Here is a 24,402-nt window from a genome sequence, read left to right on the forward strand (position 1 = left end):
AGGGTAGTTGAAGTCACCTAGTATGATGGTGTTTGGAGATACATTTATCCCCTCCATTGTTTTCAGGAAGGCCATGTGAGGTTCCTGAGTTTGAGAGGGTGGCCTGTAACATGCTACAAATTGCAGAGCAGTCTTGCCTATGGTTAATTGCACCTGGATGGTCTCCGATGCATCGTGCGTTGCCACCAACCTTGAGGTGTGGGTGTCCTTTATGAATATGGACACCCCCCCTCCTTTCTTGGTGTTGTCCGGATTTTGGGGCGGAACATGATATGAGGTGAAACCTGCTAGTGCTGGGGTGCTCTCAGGAGCCTTGAACCAGGTTTCTGTCACAGCACAGACATCGATGTTCTCCATACTGAGAAGGGCCTCGAGTGCGTGCATCTTGAGATTGAGACTTCTGGCATTGAGCAGCATTACCCTTAGTTTTTTTTGTGTTCTAGGGTGGTAGGTTTAGAATTTGAGCCTTGCCTAAAAAGGCACTATGGGGTGGCAAGAGCCTTTGCCAATATCCGGAAGCCTAGGGGTGACAGGTGCAAGCCGTCCCTTGCGAAGCAGCGTGGCTTGTCCAGCATGTCATCCCAGGCAGACAGACATTGGATCCCCTTTGAATGACACCAGAATTTAAGCCAATTATTAAAGCTGATCATCTTATCACTGTATTGTGGCATCATTCTAGGTGAAGGTAGGATACTGCTCAAGGTCAGGGTCATACCTGCCTGGGCTACATAATCAGAGAGCTCCTCAATGTCTCTTTTCATGTAGTCCAAGGAGGTGCGTCTCAGGTCGTTGACACCAGCGTGGACAATGACTGAGTCGTACTTGTACCTGCTGTTGAGAGACCTGAGTGCTTGTGTTATGTGGCGGATTCTAGCGCCCGACAGGCAGCTTACTGTGACCTTCTCCTTACTCAGTCTGGTGAGCGGGACGTCAGTGTGTCTGACTATGGAGTCACCTATGACAAGTATGTTTGGTGTTGTATTTGGCCTTAAGGGCAGTGACTGCTTTGCACACTGATTTTGTTGTTTATGTGTTGTTTGTGTGGTGTATTGAGTTTGCAGTTGCTTGGGTGTCTGCTTTGGAGGCCTCTGCTGTTTAGGTAAATTTTACTCAGAGCCTCCGAGTATGTCTTAGTGTGTTTATGTGTTTGATTCAGTGGTGTGGTTGAGTTATGTGAGACTGTTATTGTGGTGTGTGTAGTTGCCTTCTCCTCCTGCCTGGTCTTGCCAGTCCTGAGTTGAGAGAGCTCAGCCTCCAGTCTGGCTAAATAGCTGCATCTCTCACAAGTGTTAATGTTACATGGGAGGAGGAGATGGTTGTCCGTGTACATGAGGCAATTGTAACATTGTCTCAGAATTCCCAGATTCACCAAATGGGCAGGAGAGGCCAGCATCTGACCCTTCGACATGCTAGAAAGAATTATGAGTTGGTATGAGACAGAAAAGTAGTGGGCTTAGCAGGGAAGTGGGCACTCCTGGGGGGTTTTGCTAGTGAGAGATTTGTATAATATAGGAGTGCTTGACCTGCAAAGAGAATGCTTATAAGACAAGGGATATGCTTATAAGACAAGTGCTGAGCTTTTTGAGAAGAAAAAGCTATTTGGAACAAGTGCTGCACTTTTTAGTGTAGGTGTAAACTGTTTAGGTTCCTAACAGAGCAGTTCTAAGGGAAAAATTGAAAAACAGACTTTCTAGAGCCAGAAAGAGTTTAACCTTGTTTAACCGGCGCTGCCCGATGCTGCTCTAGTGGCAACTCCGCGCTAAAGCACGTTAAAGCGTGCTTGATAGCAGGGGCTGGAAAGAAGCAGGAATAGACCCAAAAGGGAAAATAAAACTACAGTTTCAAGTCAGTAACCACCTCTACGGGGGCAGGGAAGCTGCTCAATGTTAGTCACTGCCACTGATGAACAGAGAGACCCTCCTTCAGCCCAAGCAAAAATGGCCTCACAGAAACTTTCAAACAGTTCAGGAACAGCAAGCCTGTAACTGAACTTTTTTAACTCTCAGAAAAGTGGGAAAAAAGCAAGATTTTTTTTTGTTTTGTTTTTTACAGAGATAGCAGAGGTTCACAAGTAATATCAAGTTATAACAGTGCAGTAAATGACCCCACACAAGAGTGCTAGGTCAAGGACAGAAAATATGCAAGTTTTAAGAAAAAACGATTTAAAATTAAGTGCAAACAGGAAATTCAGCAAACAGCTTTTGGTTGTGCTCTAAATACAGCTACTAATACAGAAATCAAGTTTAACAAGCCAGAAAATGCTCAAGCTAGGCAGCTATGCAGAAAAACTTAGCAAATAAACAGAGAAAAAATACTTAAAATCTCAAAAGTGGCTCCCTTCTTCTCTCAGCGTTTTTTCCTCTTGGAGGGTGCTTCACCAACAGCCAACAAGCCTGAAAAGACGCTCAAACCATGAGGCAACTAGGTTTTAAGAGAGGAAGATGAAGGAGTTATGGAAATGACCCCTAGTGGCCAATAAAACTACAGTTTCAAGTCAGTAACCACCTCTATGGGGGCAGGGAAGCTGCTCAATGTTTGTCAATGCCACTGATGAACAGAGAGACCCTCCTTCAGCCCAAGCAAAAATGGCCTCACAGAAACTTTCAAACAGTTCAGGAACAGCAAGCCTGTAACTGAACTTTTTTAACTCTCAGAAAAGTGGGAAAAAAGCAAGATTTTTTTTTGTTTTGTTTTTGTTTTTTACAGAGATAGCAGAGGTTCACAAGTAATATCAAGTTATAACAGTGCAGTAAATGACCCCACACAAGAGTGCTAGGTCAAGGACAGAAAATATGCAAGTTTTAAGAAAAAACGATTTAAAATTAAGTGCAAACAGGAAATTCAGCTAACAGCTTTTGGTTGTGCTCTAAATACAGCTACTAATACAGAAATCAAGTTTAACAAGCCAGAAAATGCTCAAGCTAGGCAGCTATGCAGAAAAACTTAGCAAATAAACAGAGGAAAAATACTTAAAATCTCAAAAGTGGCTCCCTTCTTCTCTCAGCATTTTTTCCTCTTGGAGGGTGCTTCACCAACAGCCAACAAGCCTGAAAAGGCGCTCAAACCACGAGGCAACTAGGTTTTAAGAGAGGAAGATGAAGGAGTTATGGAAATGACCCCTAGTGGCCAATAAAACTACAGTTTCAAGTCAGTAACCACCTCTACGGGGGGCAGGGAAGCTGCTCAATGTTAGTCACTGCCACTGATGAACAGAGAGACCCTCCTTCAGCCCAAGCAAAAATGGCCTCACAGAAACTTTCAAGCAGTTCAGGAACAGCAAGCTTGTAACTGAACTTTTTTAACTCTCAGAAAAGTGGGAAAAAAGCAAGATTTATTTTTTTGTTTTGTTTTTACAGAGATAGCAGAGGTTCACAAGTAATATCAAGTTATAACAGTGCAGTAAATGACCCCACACAAGAGTGCTAGGTCAAGGACAGAAAATATGCAAGTTTTAAGAAAAAAACGATTTAAAATTAAGTGCAAACAGGAAATTCAGCAAACAGCTTTTGGTTGTGCTCTAAATACAGCTACTAATACAGAAATCAAGTTTAACAAGCCAGAAAATGCTCAAGCTAGGCAGCTATGCAGAAAAACTTAGCAAATAAACAGAGAAAAAATACTTAAAATCTCAAAAGTGGCTCCCTTCTTCTCTCAGCGTTTTTCCTCTTGGAGGTGCTTCACCAACAGCCAACAAGCCTGAAAAGACGCTCAAACCACGAGGCAACTAGGTTTTAAGAGAGGAAGATGAAGGAGTTATGGAAATGACCCCTAGTGGCCAATAAAACTACAATTTCAAGTCAGTAACCACCTCTCCGGGGGGCAGGGAAGCTGCTCAATGTTAGTCACTGCCACTGATGAACAGAGAGACCCTCCTTCAGCCCAAGCAAAAATGGCCTCACAGAAACTTTCAAACAGTTCAGGAACAGCAAGCCTGTAACTGAACTTTTTTTACTCTCAGAAAAGTGGGAAAAAAGCAAGATGTTTTTTTTGTTTTTACAGAGATAGCAGAGGTTCACAAGTAATATCAAGTTATAACAGTGCAGTAAATGACCCCACACAAGAGTGCTAGGTCAAGGACAGAAAATATGCAAGGTTTAAGAAAAAAACGATTTAAAATTAAGTGCAAACAGGAAATTCAGCAAACAGCTTTTGGTTGTGCTCTAAATACAGCTACTAATACAGAAATCAAGTTTAACAAGCCAGAAAATGCTCAAGCTAGGCAGCTATGCAGAAAAACTTAGCAAATAAACAGAGAAAAAATACTTAATCTCAAAAGTGGCTCCCTTCTTCTCTCAGCGTTTTTTCCTCTTGGAGGGTGCTTCACCAACAGCCAACAAGCCTGAAAAGACGCTCAAACCACGAGGCAACTAGGTTTTAAGAGAGGAAGATGAAGGAGTTATGGAAATAACCCCTAGTGGCCAATAAAGCTACTGTTTCAAGTCAGTAACCACCTCTACGGGGGGCAGGGAAGCTGCTCAATGTTAGTCACTGCCACTGATGAACAGAGAGACCCTCCTTCAGCCCAAGCAAAAATGGCCTCACAGAAACTTTCAAACAGTTCAGGAACAGCAAGCCTGTAACTGAACTTTTTTAACTCTCAGTATGTAACAAACTTAAATGTAGATAACAATCAGTATGAGACGTACTTTCTTGAGTTCTTTAGGGAGAGATGACCACAGAGGTTTGTCTCTTTCCCTTAGCTTAGGGAGGAGGCAGCAGTCCTGGACAGAATAAATACCCTAGACCTAGTACTGGTCAGGCGGTTGTTGAGCTGGGTGCACAAAAGGAGAAGAGAAATGTGTTGAAATAGGCAGTGGGACTAAACATAGACTAAAAGCAATGTAGATGATAAAAGACTATATATGAGAACACATTGGCCAAAAAATGCAATAGGTCATTTTCCAAAAAAAAAATTTAAGTTAACACAAGCTTAGGCAAAGGTAGAAGCAGACTATAAGCAAACTAAACTGTGAAATATTGCACATTTGAAAACATTTGCCAGAAAATGCATAGGTCATTATCCAAAATAAGTTATTTAATTTAACACAGGCTTAGGCAAGGTAGAAGCAGCTAGTTAGAGATTTTGAGTTCTTCAAGTTCTAAATATCACCATATCAAATAGCTCTTAAGTCTGCTATCATTCCGCTTAATCAGCAACTCTAATAACCGTTAAAAATAAAGTCTTTGTAGAAATGCAGTAAGCCCCCAATAATATCTAGCATTCGGCGTTGAGATAACACTATCATCTGCTCAATTAGCTGAAAATGTTCATTAACTGACCATTCATCGCATGTAGCGGGAAACAGCTACCTGGAATTTAGATAGGCAGTTTATAGTCTTAATCTACAGGGTTAGTTAGGGCTATTAAAAACTTGTTAGGAGTGATAGCATCCAGGGAAGAGTTGCAGCTGCCCCTTGGGATATGCTCTACACAATGGAGGAAAAAAAAACACTCAAATTCCCCTTTAACACTGCGCTGACTGCAAGGTTAGTTAAGGCATTAAAGAACTTTGTTAGGAGTGATTAGTGACCAGGGTAGAGTAGCAGCCACACCTTGGGATCTACACTTCACAAAGTTAAAGTAATGGTGGACAAAAAAGCCCTCAAATTCCCCATTAACAATACGCAGACTACAAGGTTAGCGAAGTCAATAAAGAACCTTGTTAGGAGTGAATAGTGACCAGGGTAGAGTCGCAGACGCACCTTGAGATCTGCTCTTGACAAAGTTAAAAATAATGGTGGAAAAGGATACTCAAATTCCCCTTTAACCATACGGAGACTACACAGCTAGTTAGGGCAGTTAAGAACCTTGTAAGGAGTGAAAGCGGCCAGGGTAGAGTCGCAGCCGCACCTTGGGATCTGTTCATAGACAACTACATTTTTACCTTCAGAGAACAAAAGACATAAGAAAGCAAAGTCAATTATTTAAACACAAACAAGGTAGTGGTCAGTAGTACGTAGTCTCTGGACACAATTTCCAAAAATATTCACCACAAACACATCCAAAGAACTCCTCAACGACTACATATAAAAACAGTAGTTTTATTGGTGAGCGCTTTCGTAGTGTTGAAACACCACTTCTTCAGCCCTAATAACAGCTATACTTCACTCTGCTTAAATACCACTCAGTCACCGACATGCCCAAACCTTTTCACATGTCATCATTCAACTATATGCTAGTTAAACTCACATTACCTAAAAACAACATTATATAAAATAATCATATAGATATAATCACAATAAAAATAAAGAACTACAAACACATCATAATAAATACATATCCAATATGCAACATCTTTAAAAACACACAGAAAATATAAAAAAAATATTTTTAGATAATTGTTTAAAATGTTTTACATAAAACTTTTTTGTTTGCCAAGTTTTGGTATATGATATAGTAAATTTTGTAGTTTTAATTCACGCCTTTGTAATAAGCTCCTGCTCTGTAGGAAGTGATGTAATGGTTAACCTATTACAGAGCGGAGTTAAAAGGGTGTTGTCTTCGTGTGTTTTTATCCTCTGAGGAAGCTACCTTTTTTGTGTAGTGAAAACGCTGTCTGTTTGTAACACAATAAACCTGCGTTCAGGCTCCAGCTGGCTTGGTTTTCTCTTTGTGCTCAAATTTTTGTTTCAATATTAAGAACAAAGTACAGCTATGTAAGGTGAACTTACCATAACAGTAGGTATTCGAATGATCACTGCTGCAGTAAGCGCTCCCTCCATCTTCCTTATTTTTTGTATTTTTTTTATGCCGCAGTCTGGACATTTATTTTTTGTTCCCAGCAATGCCCTTTCAGGGCTCAGACACACTCTCTCTCTCTCTCCCTCTCTCCTAGCAGGAAAGCTCTGAAGGGCTTTGCACTCACACTTGTCTTTTAGTCAGCTCAGCTCAAGCTGCTTGACAGTTTGGGCAAGTGGATGGTACCTGAAGCTTTGGAAGCTGGCCAGCTGTTATATCCTTGGCAGGATATAATGCATATAGCTAAGGATACTGCAGCATTGTTCATTTGAATATCTCTTCTTATGTTAAGTTCAGCTTACACAACTGTACACTCTACCTCAGAGCTTAACTCTGCTAGACTTTCCATCTGGGAGTCAGAAGTGTATGGGGTCGCCAGAAAGGTTTTCTTTAGATACAAATATTAAACAGAATTATTCAGAAAAGTGAAAAGGTTCCACATTTGGGAGAAGTTCTCCCAAATGTGGAACCTTTTCACTTTTCTGAATAATTCTGTTTAATATTTACCTTGACCTAACTTGGGCACTTGTTAAACATCAAGTATTCCACTGTTAACATGCCCATGGCAGCAATTTCTGTCCTTGACCTTGTGAAGGATAGAGGGGGTAGTTGCAGGAGAAGTGTGTAAATGAGTAACAGCACATGCGTGATAACTGGCACAGATTTTTGATGCACTGAGGGGGATATGTAGCAGAATGATTGCTCTGAAAGTGAGGTGATTTAGGGAATTTGATTGCTGCCATGCTGGAGTTGGAATGGTTCCATCTAGGGAATAGTGAGATTAATTGTATGAAGCTGGGAATATTTATGCCAAGCCCTTTGAGTACTTTCATCTGAGATACAGTGCTGTCACAGTTAATACTGCATATATCAGGGAGTTGGGGAGGTATGGGATGCTGTAGCCTCCTGTGCACATTCACTTTGATGGAAGTACAAGCTTTAAGATTTATTGTTATCCTTTTGAATCACACTTTATTTTCCATATAATAGGAAGCCACTGAGAAATGCAAACTATATTTGTAAGCTCATATATGGTAGGACAGAAAAGACAACATACCTGTACTTATTTCCATAGCCGACATTAGGCACCCACCGAACCCGAGGCCGTGGGGAGCCCCTGATTATTTCCTCACATATGAGGGCCCCTATATAAAGCAGCCACGGGTTTCTCCATCTCTTCCACTCCTTGCCTGGTGCCTCATTCATTTGGCTGTTTAGCATCGTCGTGAGATTCCGCCTTTTTTTTTTTCCTGAAAGAACTTGCTTCCTTGACTGCTGCAGCCAATCAGGTCCCTTGCTTTACTTGTAAGCTGCACTCAGTCAGGTCCACTTCAGTGAAGCAAGGGACCTGATTGGCTGCAGCAGTCAAGGAAGCAAGTTCTAATTTCCTGACTGGCTTTGCCATAATATGGGATGTTCTTCATCTCACATTGCTGCAGTCCTTACACTTGGGTAGTCCGCTGTCCTCGGTCGGCCCGAATATCAAAGTATAAGGCTGACGTCGGTCAAGGCGCATTTGACTGACATCAGGACGTCAGGGTACAAATGCGCATGACCGACGTCATATCCTCAGTCTTTTTTGCCGCATGGTCCGATGCAGAAGCAGCGTTGCAAGTGCCGGTTGGCGTTCTGAAATTGTTCGATTTCGGAGTTTCAGGCCGAGTCAAAGTTGGCTAAGTACCCCGTTGGGGAATATTTTAGTTTTTTCTTGCCTCAGTGGTTTACCGGATGTCAGAAAAAGTGAATAATTGTATTTCTTGTGGGAAACAGATACCGCATAGAGACTACCATACTTTGTGTATTCCTTGTTTAGGGCCTGAGCACGACGTTGTTGGGTGTCGCTCTTGTGCTAGATTCAATAAGCGCACTATAAAGAGAAGATTAGATTGTGCCAGGTTAGTCTTCGGGAAGCGGTGCAATTATAAAATGCCGTCGGATGCTCCGACGCCGCTTCTTCAAGAAGCGCAAGGACAAAGCAGTTAAACCTAGGCTAGAGGAACCGTCAGTACGGACGCCGGTTTTTAGAGGTGTCGGTGGAGCCGGTGGTTCCACGAAGGTTTCTTTGGGATCCCAGGGAGACTTTGTTATTGCAGGATGTGGCCTCTCAGGAGGCAGGCCAGGCTGATGGGGCTTCTCAGGTTACTATACTCCCTCCTGCCTAGGGTGGTTAGGCCCTCTCCTTCTGTTTCCAAGGCTTCTCCCAGGGGCAGGCCAGGTTTAGCTTCAGTTGGTGTTACCCCTAGTTCTTCAGGAACTGTGCCCAAGAAGCATATGCTTAAAATGGCAGAAGATTTGATTACTTTGATTAGGGTTCTATGCCCCTCCTGATAAGAGACCTAGGGTGGAGCCTGAGCTAGGGAGTTTTGAGCAGGCTTCAGATGTTTCAGAGTCTTGACTGAAGACTTGCAGGAGTACTCTCCTTATTCTGATTCTGATGTGGATGATTCTACTCCTTCTGCTTCTCCTCCTGAGGATTTTTTTTTTCAGAAACTCTTCATTCCATGAGGGAGCATTTTAAGTGGGAAGGTCAGGACTTCTCTGATTCCAGGAAAAGGCTTAGGGAATTTTTGTTTTACCCCAGCATAGGCCTTTGGCTATACCTCCTGTTTTGGATGTAGTGGAAGATGTTTTTACAGAGGCTTCTCTTAATCCTGATTCTTTGCCTCCTGCTCCTGTTAAACCGGATAGGTATTACAGGGTGCCTGAAGCTCATAAGTATCTTTTAAGAGTCCTAGGGCAGACCCAGAAACTGTTAGCCAGGGGCCTAAAGGTGTTAAGGCTTCTGTTGTAAAGAATCCGGTTCCTGCAGATAAAGAGGCCAGGGCCTTGGATAGATGGGGAAAGAAAGTTTATACTTCTTCCACTCTTGCTATGAGGGCTTTGAATTGCCAGTTTCACATGTTGAAATATCAAAACTATCTCCTTTCACAATTGAAGTCTAAGGTTGATGCTCTGGCAGAAGGTATTGATTGTAAAGAGTTGCAAGATTTAATACATGTTTCTGAACAGGTGGGTAAGCATTCTTTGCAATGTGGTTTTGATGCTGTACAGGCCTCGTCTAGGGTGGCTGCCACTGGGTCAGTCCTTCGCAGGCACGCCTGGCTGAGGGATCAAAATTTATCTGACCATGTTAAAACAAGGATTTTAGATGCTCCTTTACAATCTGACGTGTTGTTTGGTTCTCCTGTTGAGGCAGTTTTAAAGAAAATGGAAGACAAGGCTAAGTCTATGCAGACTGTTAAAGATTTTTTGCAGGTCCAGCCTCCAAAGTTTAGTAGAAATTGGCCTACTAAGGGGTGGACGTATCCTTCTTATGATTCCCAGTCTAGGGGTAGATCTAGACGTGGTAGGGGCAGAGCTCAGGGCTCTTTCAGGCCTAGAACAGGGAGTTCTCCTGCACAGTCTTCGGGTGAGGGCAGGGGTCAGTCCTTTCGTAAACAGACCCAATGACCTACCTTTTCAGCTGCCAGAGCCTTCTCGTCTGGCAGCACCTTTGGGAGGAAGGTTGGCACTTTTCAAAGAAAATTGGAGTTTAATTACCCAAGACAGATGGGTATTGGATATCATACACCACGGTTACAGGTTTTATTTCCATACCCTGCCTCCTTTCAAAGGCATGCCAGACGTTCCTCCTCAACAAAGGATAGAGGCTCACAAGCAAGTTTCTCTGTTACTCCAAATAGGGGCCATACAGCCGGTCCCTATGCCAGAAGTGGGCCTAGGATTTTATTCTCGCCTGTTCCTAGTACCAAAGAAGGGGAACACGTGGAGACCAATTTTGGATTTATCTATCCTCAACACTTATCTGGACATTCCCAAGTTCAAAATGTTGACGTTACAGCAGCTTTTACCTCTGCTGGGCAAAGATCATTGGATGGTAACTTTGGATCTCAAGGAGGCTTACCTTCATGTTCCTATCAGACTAAGTTGCAGGAAGTATCTGCGTTTTCGAGCTGGGACTTCTCACTATCAGTTCTCTGCATTGCCCTTTGGCTTATCTACTGCCCAGAGTGTTCACAAAAGTTCTGGCTCCAGTGATAGCTTTCTTCAGGCTAAAAGGAATACAGATCTATCCTTATTTGGACGACTGCCTGATTCTGGCTCAAGGAAGGGAAGAGCTTCTTCATCATTTGGAATATGTGATAGCAGTGCTAAGATGCCTGGGGTATTCTGTGAACGAAATAAAGTCCAGTCTAGTACCCTCTCAGGACATGTGCTTTCTGGGTGTGAGACTGAATACAGCATCCCAGATGGCCTTTTAACCCCGGACAAACAAAAGAGTCTTTCCCTTTACTTCCATCAACTATCTCATCAGTCCGGGCTGACTGCAAGGACAGTCCTTCAAGCCTTAGGGTTCATGGCATCTTGTATTCTGGTGCTTCCCAATGCCAAACTGCATATGAGGAAGCTGCAATGGTATCTCAAAATGTATGGACACAGCACTGCCAGGATCTGGACACTGTCATTCAGATAATACCTTGCATTCAAAAGGAATTTTTGTGGTGGGCTCAGGAATGTCACCTAAACAAGGGACTCTCTGTGACCCGGCCAGAGGCGAGTCAGATTTTAACGACAGATGCCTCAGACAAAGCTTGGGGAACTCATCTAAATGGAAAGTGGATACAAGACAAGTGGCCTGCCAGACTACAACATCTACATATCAACCTGAAGGAGATGTTAGCAGTCCAGTTTGCATTAATAGCTTTCAAGGATTTACTTCTTCCAGGGCAGGTGTTGATTCTAACAGACAACACAACTGTCATGTGGTACATCAACAAGCAAGGGGGAACGCATTCTTATCCTCTATGCAGGCAAGCAATGATTTTGTGGGAGACTGCTCTCAGTTTACAGCTCAATCTTCAGGCAAGGTTTCTGCCAGGAGCACAGAACTCCTTAGCAGATGTGTTGAGCAGGCAATTATGGATCCCCACGAGTGGAAATTGGATCCTCATGTATTTCAGAAATTGACAGTGTCATGGGGAACTCCAGACATAGATCTGTTCGCTTCTCCACTAAACCATCAGCTGCCAAAGTTTTGCACAAAAAGGTTTCATCCCACAGCTTGGAAAGTGGATGCTCTTTCTTTCAATTGGAGCAATCTTCATGTGTATGCCTTTCCACCTCTGCCTCTCCTCCCAAAGGTACTTCTAAAGGTCAGACAGGACAAGCCAAGGATGATTTTAATAGCTCCAGATTGGCCTCGACAGCACTGGTACCCAGTACTGAGAAGTCTGGTACGGAAGCCTCCATGGCCTTTGCCTTCGATTCCACACCTGTTGTCACAGGAGGACAGCCATTTGCTCAATGTCAAGCTTCACTCTCTGCACCTAACAGCCTGGCATATTCTGTTTTGAACCATAGTGGGCCTCCTCTTCCTCAGCAAGTTTTGAATGTTATTTTGGAAGCTAGAAGGCCTAGTACAAGGAAAGTGTACGCAGATAAATGGAAGAGATTTTTATTTTGGAGTGCAGCAAAGATTTTGATGTTTCTGAGCCTAATTTGAGTGTGGCTCTTCAATATCTTACTGAGTTACTGGACAAAGGTTTGTCTTTCTCTTCAATTAAGGTACATGCTGCAGCAATTTGAGCTCACTATGACTGTGACCCACCATTGTTTTCTCATCCTTTGTTCAAGCAATTTCTTAGAGGGCAAAGAATATAAGACCCCACGAAGAGCTCCTACTCCTGCTTGGGATCTCAATTTTGTGTTGGAGAAACTCACTCTACAACCTTTTGAGCCTGCAGCTACTTCTGAGTTGAAATATTTATCATGGAAGACTGCTTTTTGTTGGCCATTACCTCTGCAAGAAGGGTTTCTGAATTGCAGGCCCTTATGGCAGTTGAGCCTTTCTTAATTTTCCATAAGGATAGGGTATCTTTACGTACTAATCCTTCCTTTATGCCTAAAGTGGTTTCTAGTGTGGCTTTAAACCAAACTATTCATTTGCCTACTTTTATGCAAATCCCCAAAATAAAGGGGAAAAGATTTTGCACACTTTAGATGTACACAGGCAGTTGCGATATTATTTGGACAGAACTAAAGGGTTCAGGCAGTCTCAGCAGTTATTTGTTTCTTTTGCTTTGAGTTCTCAGGGCAAGCCTGTGTCAAAACAAACTATTTCTAAGTGGATTGGGTTTTGCATTGCTTTCTGTTATTCCCATCATGGCAAGGAGATTCCAGCTGGGATTAGGCCTCATTCCACTAGAGCTACTGCCACTTGACAGCTTTTTTGAGGGGTGGCAACCAAGGATATTTTGGAGGCAGCTACTTGGAGTTCAGTGCATACTTTCTCTAGGCATTATCACCTGCCACTTTACTCTAAATCCAGGGCTGGTTTTGCCACTGCTGTTTTGCAGGACATTTTGGCAGCTCCTGCTTCCTTATAGTTTGGCCATCCTCCCATACCTCTGCTTTGGGATTCTACCCAAGTGTAAGGACTGCAGCAATGTGAGATGAAGAACATAGTACAGTTTTGTACCTACCATAAATGTAGATGTTCAAGATCCACATTGCTGCAGTCCAATTTACCCTCCCTCCTTCCCTCTGTAGTTAGAGGTGGTTGTGTGGGTTGAGTTGTAAATATTGTGTATATAGTGTATATTTTGTACATATAATTAGGGCAAGGGTGCTTGGTTGTTTGTTTGCTGTCTTTTGGTTTTGACCTTTATTTTTAGGGTCTTCTGACATCTGGGGCAAGAAAAGACTGAGGATATGACGTCGATCATGCGCATTTGTACCCTGACGTCCTGATGTCAGTCAAATGCGCCTTGACCGACGTCAGCCTTATACTTTGATATTCGGGCCGACCGAGGACAGCGGACTACCCAAGTGTAAGGACTGCAGCAATGTGGATCTTCGAACATCTACATTTATGGTAGGTACAAAACTGTACTGTCTGTTGGGTCAGTTCTGTTGATTATCGGTGTTAGGCACACATCTGAACTTCCCAGATTTTTTAAGAATATCCAGATTTTTGCTTTATATTTTTGGTTTGTTCTTCATAAAATTTTTGGTTTTCTTATACATCAGTGAGTGTTGAAGTCACTAAATAATGGCAGACATTTAAGTTTCAGACATTATCTCCTTCAGAAAACATATGCTAAAGCAAAGCGTGAAAGGAAGTTTGTAAGTTTATATGAGCAATATTTAAAAAGTGTCCCTATTTTTAAGCCTTTGTATCCCCATTATTTTTGGCTTTGTCCAGATTTTTCATGCTAAGAGGTTGAGAGGTATGTGAAGATAGATGAAGGATGCAAGTTTTCCTGGAACAACCGTGGGACCAGCAAAGCATCTGTATTTTAACTGTCCTTGTAAGGGCAATTTCTAAAAGATCTGAAAAACTGTCCTTTTGAGGGCAGTTTAAAAGGGCTGAACAGGTCTGGTCTGTGTGTAGGAGAATCAAGCAGAGTATTAGTAGCACCTTCTATCAACTACCGAAAAGGTAACTTGCTAGGATTATTTTTAACTTTATTTTTTGCTTATACAAAGATGATTTGGGGTGGGGGTGGGGGGATGAGGGCCTGAAATTGTAACAGTTTTATTTTATCTTTGTCCAGAATTCTTCTGCTAAGAGACTGAGGAAGGAAGGCTTGTTTGTAATTAATGTCCAGATTTGATGTAGTTTTTCTATCTAGTCTTGCATAAGAATATTCATTATTGCACTTTTGTTTTGTGAACAATTGTGCTGAAATATTGGTAGTGGGAGGATAGTGGTTGTGAGAATGCTGCAGAATATACAGATGATGTGAAGTTGCCCTGTCTTGCATTCATTCTTAACTGATGGGTTCAGAGCTGAGATCAGCTCCGACTCGGCCGTTTTTTACAAGCTCGAGGTCTTCAACTAGCTCGAGGCTAATTCCCTATCCTATGATGCTCCAGTGTCCTACTCCGATCTCGTTTACCACAGAAACAGATTGGGCGTTTTTCTCCTAGCTTAAGCTAAGTGAAAAATATTTGTTATTAGCAGATATTACTGGGTTTTTCATCATGCTAAAACAGTGTGTAGTTTCTTGCTATTTTTCTCCAGTTAGTTTAAAATAAGTTTAGTTCTCTCTCAAGCCATCTGTTGGGCCTACTCTTAACCCTATCCCACGTAGTTAACAAATTTAATATTTTTCTTTTCTAATTAAAAAGTTGGTAGCATAGTATATTGACTTCTGTAACTTACAGATAGTTGTTATGTAGCATAGTTATACATTTTTAAATAGCGAGTGTTGCGATCCTTTTTATCGGATCTTATATTTAGGATAGACTTTGTTATAGTGTGCTGTGTTCTATTTTTTTCTAGCAGAATCTGTTTAAATTAGGTCTCCTTCCTTTTTTGTACTTAAAATTATCCACAGTTAATTCCAAAGGTTTTGTTATTGTCTTTGTTTGTGTTTTTTTTTCTGCCTTCAGTGCATATCTTTAAAATTTTGTCAGTGTACTGGGCTCGTTTAAATTAGAGAGCTGTTGTTTTTCTGTATTTTGATTACCTTAAAAGTTAAAATGTCAAAAAAAACCCAAAAGAGTCTAAACCTTCGGGTTGTAAAAAAATAACCAAAGTGTGGGCAAAAGATGTCCTTAACTGATGGACACACAGAGTGTGTATACTGCTTGGGAGCAGTTCATTTGCAGGACTCTTGTGCTATATGTCATTCTTTCAGCGCAAGAGTCCTCCACGAAAGAAAAACTAAGTTAATTTTAAAAGGATTGGTGAAGTCTTCATTTGCAGAAGCTATTGAGAAAGGTCAAAGCACTCAAGAAAAGGCTAAGTCACCATCATTGGACAAGTCAAAATCCTCCAAGAGATAATCTACTTTGGAAGATTCATAGCCGTTAAAAAAGGCACCAAGAATGTCTCCAACAGTAAGTAAAGAAATCGGATCTGAGAGATCCTCAACCTCGGCTGCACTAATTTCGCAGCTGTTGGTTATGCAAGTATGGAGCCGGTCCCCTGGATTGGAGCCAGTATCTCCTACCTTGAGATCTACACTACTACAAATGTCAACTTCTCCAGCTCCATCATCCAGATCTTCTATTAGCATCTCCGAATTTGATGTGAATCGTGTAGTGCTGAGACTGCTTAGGACACCGGCTCTGGCCAAACCTTTATTGGAACCGACCCTCAGGGACTCGGAATCGAATGTACCTATCCTTCCCACCTTGATTCCTCCTCCGACCCGACCTGCGATGTTGGAGCCAGGACAGGTGGAGCAGATGGTGATGGGCTTGCCGGAGCCGAGACCTACTCCAGGATCTTTGGTTCCAACTGCTTCGACTACATCGGTGCTTTCTGAGGAGTCCAGGAGCCGACACTCACCGGTCAGGTCTGGGGGCACTGAGTGGAGCCAACATTCTTTGCTTCGGAGCCTGATCCTATGGCACTGAGGGTGCCTCTTGGTTCCTAGGAACCGGAGGTTTACTTGGCTCATGGGAGGGGGGCTTTTGAAGCTATGAGGAGAGCACTGTCCTCAGAGACAGCTCCACCTTCAGTTACACCCATTCCATCCCTTAGAGCATCAATGTCTGTCTCAGCAAAACTGACTCCACAGAGGTGTAGAGATCCAGAGCCTCAGGAAACTCCACTGGGTGCACCCTTATCTTCCAAGACCTCTCCTGAATACCCTTCTGAAGAGGCTCCTCTGATGAAAACTTGCAAGAGGAAGCATTTGGACTCCCCACAAGAGTCAGCCCATATCTGACACAGACCTTGATGAATCAGAAGGGGCCCCACGATCGCCCTCTGAGGATGTCTCCTTTGCAGACATCCTAGAGATCCTGAAACAGAGGAGAGGTGGCTGGAAGCCCATCAACCCTACTGATGAGGAGTCCATGTACCTGAAGGCTTTTGGGTCTCGACCCTCCACCACTTGGGTGTCTCCACCTTTCGACGAGCTTATGGATTTAGTTTGTCGAAAGTCATGGGAGTCTCCAGACACAGTGGAGCCCGTCCCTAGGTGGCCTAATAAATTTATCACCTGCCCAGAAGACGTAGCTTTTTTGACAAAAGGTGTTTCGGTAGATGCTACTGTGGTGGCCACTAAAAAGGCATTATCGGAAACATCCACATCTGTTTATCCTCCAAATAAAGATTTGCGCACAATGGACAAATATGGAAAGCACGTTTCCTCAGCGGCCTTTACTCTCAGGTCCCTGTACTATCTAACCCACTTCACTAGATTACAGAGAGATCTCATAAAAGAGCTAGGAGATTCTCTCCAGGGTTCACTAGCTGAGGGGATATCAGTAAAAGTATCATCCCAGCTCTCCACCCTTAACTTCCTGGTGAACTTGTTCATGAGGCTAATCTCTTATGCAGCCGATGGAGCGAGTAGGTCAGTGTGTTCAGGAATCACCCTTAGGAGACACTCCTGGATGTGCCTCTGTAATTTTGCGGAATTCAAGTCATCCTTCTTAAACACTCCCTTTGATGGCTCGTGCCTTTTCAGGCCTAAAGTAAAAGAGAGACTAACCAGGTGTGAATAGGAGGGAAAGATGCTCTCTGCTGTGAGACTACGTTTTTCCACCCCTTCCAGACCCTATCCCAAGGGTCAAAAGGGGGGGGGGTATGTGGTTCCGGAAATCCCAGAGTTTTTTTTCCTGACATGTGATGAACCCTCCTCCAGGGGCAGCGGAGGAGGTAATAAAGGAAGATGCTGGCCACGCAGCAGAGGGAGTCTGCAGAACCAAGGTGACTGGGAGTCCTTTTTTGGTAAGCCTTTTCAGCGCTCCTGAGAGGAAGCCCGTCTGTCCCACTCTGGAGGCAGTCGGGGATGCTTATTTTTGTACCCAGTCACCTGGCTAAAAATTACAAAAGACAAATGGGTACAAAGAATCATATTCAGAGGTTACTCAATACCCTTTTCAACACCATCTCCACAAAACAAAAGAATCCCAGATGTTCCACCCAATCAGAAGGATCAAGCAACCATAGAAATACAGAGGTTGCTAGAAAAAGAGACATCCAGTCAGTCCCCACAGACCAAATAGGATCCGGAACTTACACAAGGTTCTTTTTACTTCTGAAGAAAACAGGGGACTGGAGACCCACATTAGTTCTCAGCAGACTGACCAAGTCAGTAAAAAAAGACAAAGTTCCGGATGGTCATATTGCAGTTAATACTTCGCTTTCTAGGGAAAGACAATTGGATGTACTCGACAGACCTTCAGGATGCGTACTACCACATAAAAATGGACAGGCCATCCAGGAGTCATCTGCGCTTTCGGCTGGGAACCAGTCATTATTCAATTTTGAGCTCTGCCCTTTGGTCTCACTAGAGCCCCCAGAGTGTTCACCAAATGCATTGCAGTAATCACAGCTCATCTGAGACAACTAGGATTCTGGGTGTTTCCATACTTAGACGACTGATTCCTAACCACCACCACCAAGCAACTACTCATCCAAGCAAAGGACACAACCTTACAACTATTTGTACAGTTAGGAATTACTGTCAACTATGAAAAATCTGCCTTATTGCCATCTCAACATACTGTTTTAATAAGAGCAGAATTAAACCCAAACACAGTGATGATAAACCTTCCAAAAGAGAGACTTCAGGTCCTTCAAAAACAAGTGTTGAATCTTCTGCACAAAACAAAAGTTCAAGCCAGAGAGGTTCTGAAGGTGCTGGGCACAGTGGTGGCTTCAATCACTGTAACACCTCTTGCTTGTATGCACATGAGGATCCGACTACAATGGCTTCTTTTTGCCCAATGGTCAATGCAGATGCTTCAGATGTCTCTCAAAATAATTCTGACACAGGCTTGCAAAAAAGACCTACTGTGGTGGCTACAATCAGACCAGGTGACAATAGGCAGACCCTTTATTCTCTCAACCCCATTAGCCACATTGACCACGGACGCTTCCCAGATGAGGTGGGGGGCATTATCTGGGAAGAACAGCCCAAGGTGCGTGGAAAGCTCATGAGGTTCATTTGCATATCAGCGTTCTAGAGATGAGAGCGGTGCTCCTAGCATTGCAGGCATTCCAAGACTCTCTACCTGTAGGAACAATTGGAATCCAAACAGGCAGTATTTCAGTGGTATTGTACATAAACAAACAAGGAGGAACCAAATCTTACCCCCTATGTCGAGAGGCCCTGAGTGTATGGCAGTGGGTGGGCATCCCAACGCATGTTAGTAGCAACGCACATCTCGGGGAAAGCCAACGTGATTGTGGACAGACTCAGAAGAGAAGTACTGATGCCACATGAGTGGTCCCTCAAACAAGAGATAGTGGAGATGATTTTCCGCAGATGGGGCCAGCCTTGCTGCGATCTTTTTGCCACGTCCACAATAGGTTCATAGATTAGTACTAAGCTAACTGCCCTTGCGAGCCATTTTAAGCCTAGCCAATTATCCCTTGTGAGACTCAAACCCTGCACCTTGTGCTTGCAAGGCAAACACCTTAACCATTAGGCCACCCTCCCAACAAACACAAAATGCAGCAACTACTTTGCCCTAATTCCCCCTCCGGGGAAGTCCCCGAAGGATGCACTGGTACATGATTGGCCCCCGGGTCTCCTTTATGCTTTCCCTCCCTTTCCTTTAATACCCAAAGTTCTTCAAAAAAGCCAGCACATTGGGAAGGACCTTAATTCTAATAGCCCCTTACTGGCCTCATCAAATTTGGTTCCCCTTCGTACAGCCTTGCCTTCAGGAGCAACCTTGGTTCCTGGACCCGGTGCCGGATCTTCTGATACACTCATTAGGAGTTCCTCACCCATCTCTGAAAACCCTCAAGTTGACAGCTTGGCCGCTCCAGGTCCAAACATAGCCAGGTTACAAATTCTTTCATCTGCCACACGACACATTTTGATATCTTCTCATAAGACATCAGGAAGAAGATTATATCTTAGCAAATGGAAAAGGTGTAGAATTTGGGCTCTAGAAATTAAAATTGATCCTTACTCCGCACCCCTTTCCTCTATCTTAGAATTCCTAACAAATTTTTTGAAGACAGTGCGGCAGCTGCTACTATCAGAGTGCAATTAGCAGCAATCTCAAATTTTCATCTAGGAAAAATGGACCAAACGTTATGTCACATAGATTGTCTAAAGCTTTTCTTAAGGGCACTTGTCTTTTAAGGCCACCAATAAAATCTCCACCACCACCACCATGAAACCTCAATTTCGTCCTATCCAGGATAATTCTTCCACCATTTGAACCTGCGTCATCATGTGACTTGAAATGTTTAACTTGAAAACTATCTGTTTAGTGGCCATCACTTCAGCTAGAAGAGTATCAGAACTACAAGCATTATCAGTCAAACCCCCATACCTCTTGTTTCACAATGACAAAGTTTCTCTGCATACAAATCCATCTTTCCTACCTAGTGTGTGTTCAGAATCCAACGACCATAGAGTTACCAGTCTTTTTTTCCCCAAGTATGGCAATAAGGCAGATTAAATGTTACACCAGCTTGATGTGCACAATTATGTTTCTATTTACATAGAACAAAATAATTCAGAAGGTCTGGTAAAATTTTGTGTCGTTCTCCGATGCTAAAAAATGTACAGTGGTAGCAAAAAACAATCTTTCCAGATGGCTATCAGACTGTATTTCCTGTACTTATAATTCAGTAAATAAAAAATTACCATGCAGAATAAGGGTTATTCATCTAGGGCTATTGCTACTACTTCAGCTTTTCGTGCCAGAGTGCCTATAGATACCATTTGTGCAGCAGCAACTTGGATAAGACCTCATACCTTTATCACTCATTACAAAGTAGATGCTGACTCCATGGACAGGGCTTTCTTTGGGTCCACTGTGTTGAAGAGTATACTCCTGTGAGCCACCCAGAATTAATGGTGCTAGGGATGCTGTCCCATCAGTTAAGAATGAATGCAAGATAGGACAACTTTACATAAAGAAGTTATGTTCTTAACATAACGCTCCATGTGAGTTGTCCATCTCACCATTCATTCTTATGTTCCTCCCTCCAACCCCCAGCCTGTAGACTTCTAGGGGATCTTGACTTTCTTAGCAGTTCGGATACATTATTGACTTTGACCTTTTTCAGGTTTCTTATAGTAGAAGGGAGGACCTTTACACAATTATTAATACACACGCAAACAAGATCTGAGTAGACCACTACAGCATCATGGGATAGGGAATTAGCCTCAAGCTAGTTGAAGACCTTGAGCTTGTAAATAAATGGCCGAGTCGGAGCTGAGGATTGGCTCCGAACCCATCAGTTAAGAATGAATGGCGAGATGGACAACTCACATGAAACGTTATGGTAAGAACATAACTTCTTTTTTTAATGTATAACATTGCAAACCCTGTTCTGGGCGGCCGCAGTGGTGCAGCGGTTAGCATTGCTGCCTCACAGCAAGAGGCTCTCCGGTTCGATTCTCGGCTGGTGGTGCCTTCTGTACAGAGTCTGCATGTCCTCCCTGTGGTCGCGTGGGTTTCTTCCGTGTGCTCCGGTTTCCTCCCACATCCCAAAGACATGCTGTAGGTGGATTGAACACACTAAATTGGCCCTAGGTGTGAGTGCATGTGTGTGCCTTCTGTGGAAGGTTGGGCGCCGGGCTGGCAACTCGACACCGTAAAACTGTCAATCATGAGCGGACAGGTGATCCGCTGTGGTGACCCCTAACCGGGAAAAGCCGAAAGAAGAGGAAGATGATTGCAAACCCTGTTCTGCTAGTATGTTTTGTGTATACCGGCAATGTTTACAACTATGCTTGATGCTACACCTTTGTTCTACGATAATTTTTTCCTGTGTCTGGAATTATTGTGCTGAGAGATTGGGAGGAGAGTTAGTGGCTGTGAGAATGTTGCAGACTTTACAGCTGTTGTTTTAATGTATAGTAATGCAAACCCTGATGTTCATCGTGCATACAGCTGCAGTCATAACAGATGGGTTATCCTGCCGTCAGGCGGGTCCTCGGTCGGCCGAATTCCAAAGTCTAGGTCCGGCGCCAGTTGTCGTCGCTTCTTCCCTGACGTCAGTGCGGCAGGGGTATAAAAGAGGCAGCCGACGCCATTTTCTTCAGTCTTTCTTGCCGCGCGGTGCCCGAAGCAGAAGCAGTTCGCAAGTGCCGGTCGGCCAGCTCCTGAGATTTACGAAAGTATTTCAGCCGAAGTCTTCTTGAAAGCTAAGTACCCGTTGGAAACTTTTCTTGCCTCAGACCGATGTCAGACAAAGTTAATAATTGCATTTCATGTGGGAAGCAAATACCGCATAAGGATTTCCACTCTTTCTGTATACCTTGCTTAGGCCCAGACCACGACGTCTCGGCCTGCCGTTTTTGTGCTAGATTCAACAAGCGCACTATTAAGCGTCGGGCGGAGTTTGCCCTTCATTTTTTTGGCAAAAAATTTAATTATATTATGTCGTCGAATACTCCGACTCCAGTTTTGAGCAAAAAACGCAAAGATGAGGACCGACATACGAGGTCCGCACCTCCTACTGAAACCATGCTAAGGCCGACTACCGGTTCTCCGGTACTCAGCGAGGCGCCTACGCAGCCCCTGAGTACCGATGACAATGCATTACCGGTGTCTTCAGTACCCAAGGTCGCAGGCGCCTCGGCCCCCATTCCTACTACAGATACCGACGCCACTCCTGGCGGGGAAACTCAGAATTTAGACAGGCCTGCCATTTCTCAAGGGGTCTTCAGGCCTTCCTCCTTCTCTATTAAAGCCTTCACTAAATCTAAAGCAGCCATGAAAACCAAAAACCAGGTTCCTCAGACCCTCTCTCAAGGCACCATGCCTAAAAAACAGATGCTTAAAATGGCTGAGGATTTGATTACTCTTATCAGGGGTTCTCAACCCCTCTGACAAAAGGCCCAGATTAGAGGAAGACTACCCTTCCTCAGATCAAGCTTCTATTACCTCAGAACTATCTGAGGACCAGGATTATGCCTATTCTCCATTCGAAGACTCTGATGCAGAGGAGTCTATCCCCTCGGTCTCCCCCCCTGAGGACTTCTCTTTTGGGGAAACCCTGCATACATTGAGGGAACACTTTCATTGGGAAGGCCAAGATTACTCAGATTCCAAGAAAAGGCTCAGGGAATTTCTTCTGCTCCCCCAGCATAGGCCTCTGGCTATCCCTCCTGTTTTAGATATATTGGATGATGTGTACACAGAAGCCAGCCTTAATCCAGATTCTTTGCCTCCAGCTCCTGTTAAACCAGACAGGTATTACCGGGTTCCTGATTCTCACCAGTTCCTATATAAAAGCCATACTGCTGACCCAGAAACAATTTCACAGGGTCCCAAGGGAATTAAGGCCTCTACTGCTAAAAACCCATTACCTTCAGAGAGAGAGATTCCAGAGCATTAGAAAGGTGGGGGGAAAAGGTGTACACCTCGGCCATTTTACCCATGAGGGCATTAAACTGTCAGTTCCATATGTTAAAGTATCAACAGTTTTTGATATCTCAGCTGAAAAGCAAGATGACACAACCAGAACAACCAGATTTAAAAGAGTTGCAGGATTTGTTGCATGGTGCAGAGCAAGTGGGTAAACATACCTTGCAGTGTGGTTTTGATGCTTTAGAGACCTCATGTAGAGCTGCTGTTACGGGGTCTGTTATACGTAGGCATGCTTGGCTCAAAGAGCAATCCTTACCAGACCATGTCAAAGCTAAATTATTAGATGCACCTCTTCAAAAAGATGTATTGTTTGGTGTTAAAGCTGAGGAGGTCCTAAAGAAAATGGAGGAAAAAGCGAAATCAATGCAAACAGTGAAAGATTTCCTGCAGGTACAGCCTCCACGTTTCAGCAGAAACTGGCCTTCAAAAAATTGGTCCTTTCCAGCCACGGACAGACCTCAAAGGGGCAGATACAGGCATCCAAGGGGTAGAGGGCATCCTCAAGGATCTTTCAGAGCCAGACAGTGGCAAGCACCAACCCCAAGAGGTGGAGAAGATAAATCACAGTCTTTTAGAAAACAAACACAATGACTTCCCCCTACACCTGCCAAGCAAAGCTTTAATGGCAACACCTTTGGGTGGAAAACTGACATTATTCTCAAAAAATTGGCATATTGTTACAAAAAACAAATGGATTCTGGACATTATAGACAGAGGCTACAGGTTCCACTTTCACACCCTTCCAAAAATGAGAGGCATGCCAAACCTGCCACAAAATCAAAGGGCAGAGGCACAAAAACAAATTTCAGCTCTCATGGACATGAAAGCAATTAAGGAGGTACCTGCAAAAGAACAAGGTCAAGGGTTTTATTCCAGACTGTTCCTGGTACCAAGGAAAGACAAAGATTGGAGACCTATCTTAGACCTATCCATCCTAAACACATATCTACAGGTGCCAAAATTCAAGATGCTCACATTACAGCAGCTCCTTCCCATGCTGGGCAAGGAGTCTTGGCTGGTAACATTGGACCTCAAGGAGGCATACCTGCATGTCCCTATCGGACAAGATTGCAGAAGATACCTCAGATTTCTTGCAGGTTCAACCCATTACCAATTCTCTGCATTGCCCTTTGGCTTATCTACTGCTCCCAGAGTGTTTACGAAATGCCTGGCATCAGTAATCACCTTCTGCAGACTACAAGGGATACAAATCTACCCATATCTGGACGACTGCCTGATCCAGGCGGACAGCAAGGACATACTACTGCAGCACCTGGCATTTGTAATAAAACTGTTGAACTTCCTGGGATACTCAGTCAACAAAAAGAAATCAAAACTAATACTCTCTC

The sequence above is a fragment of the Protopterus annectens genome, chromosome 9.part0 (genome assembly GCF_019279795.1).
Source record: "Protopterus annectens isolate FY-2018-M chromosome 9.part0, PAN1.0, whole genome shotgun sequence".
In the NCBI taxonomy this organism is placed as follows: Eukaryota; Metazoa; Chordata; order Ceratodontiformes; family Protopteridae; genus Protopterus; species Protopterus annectens.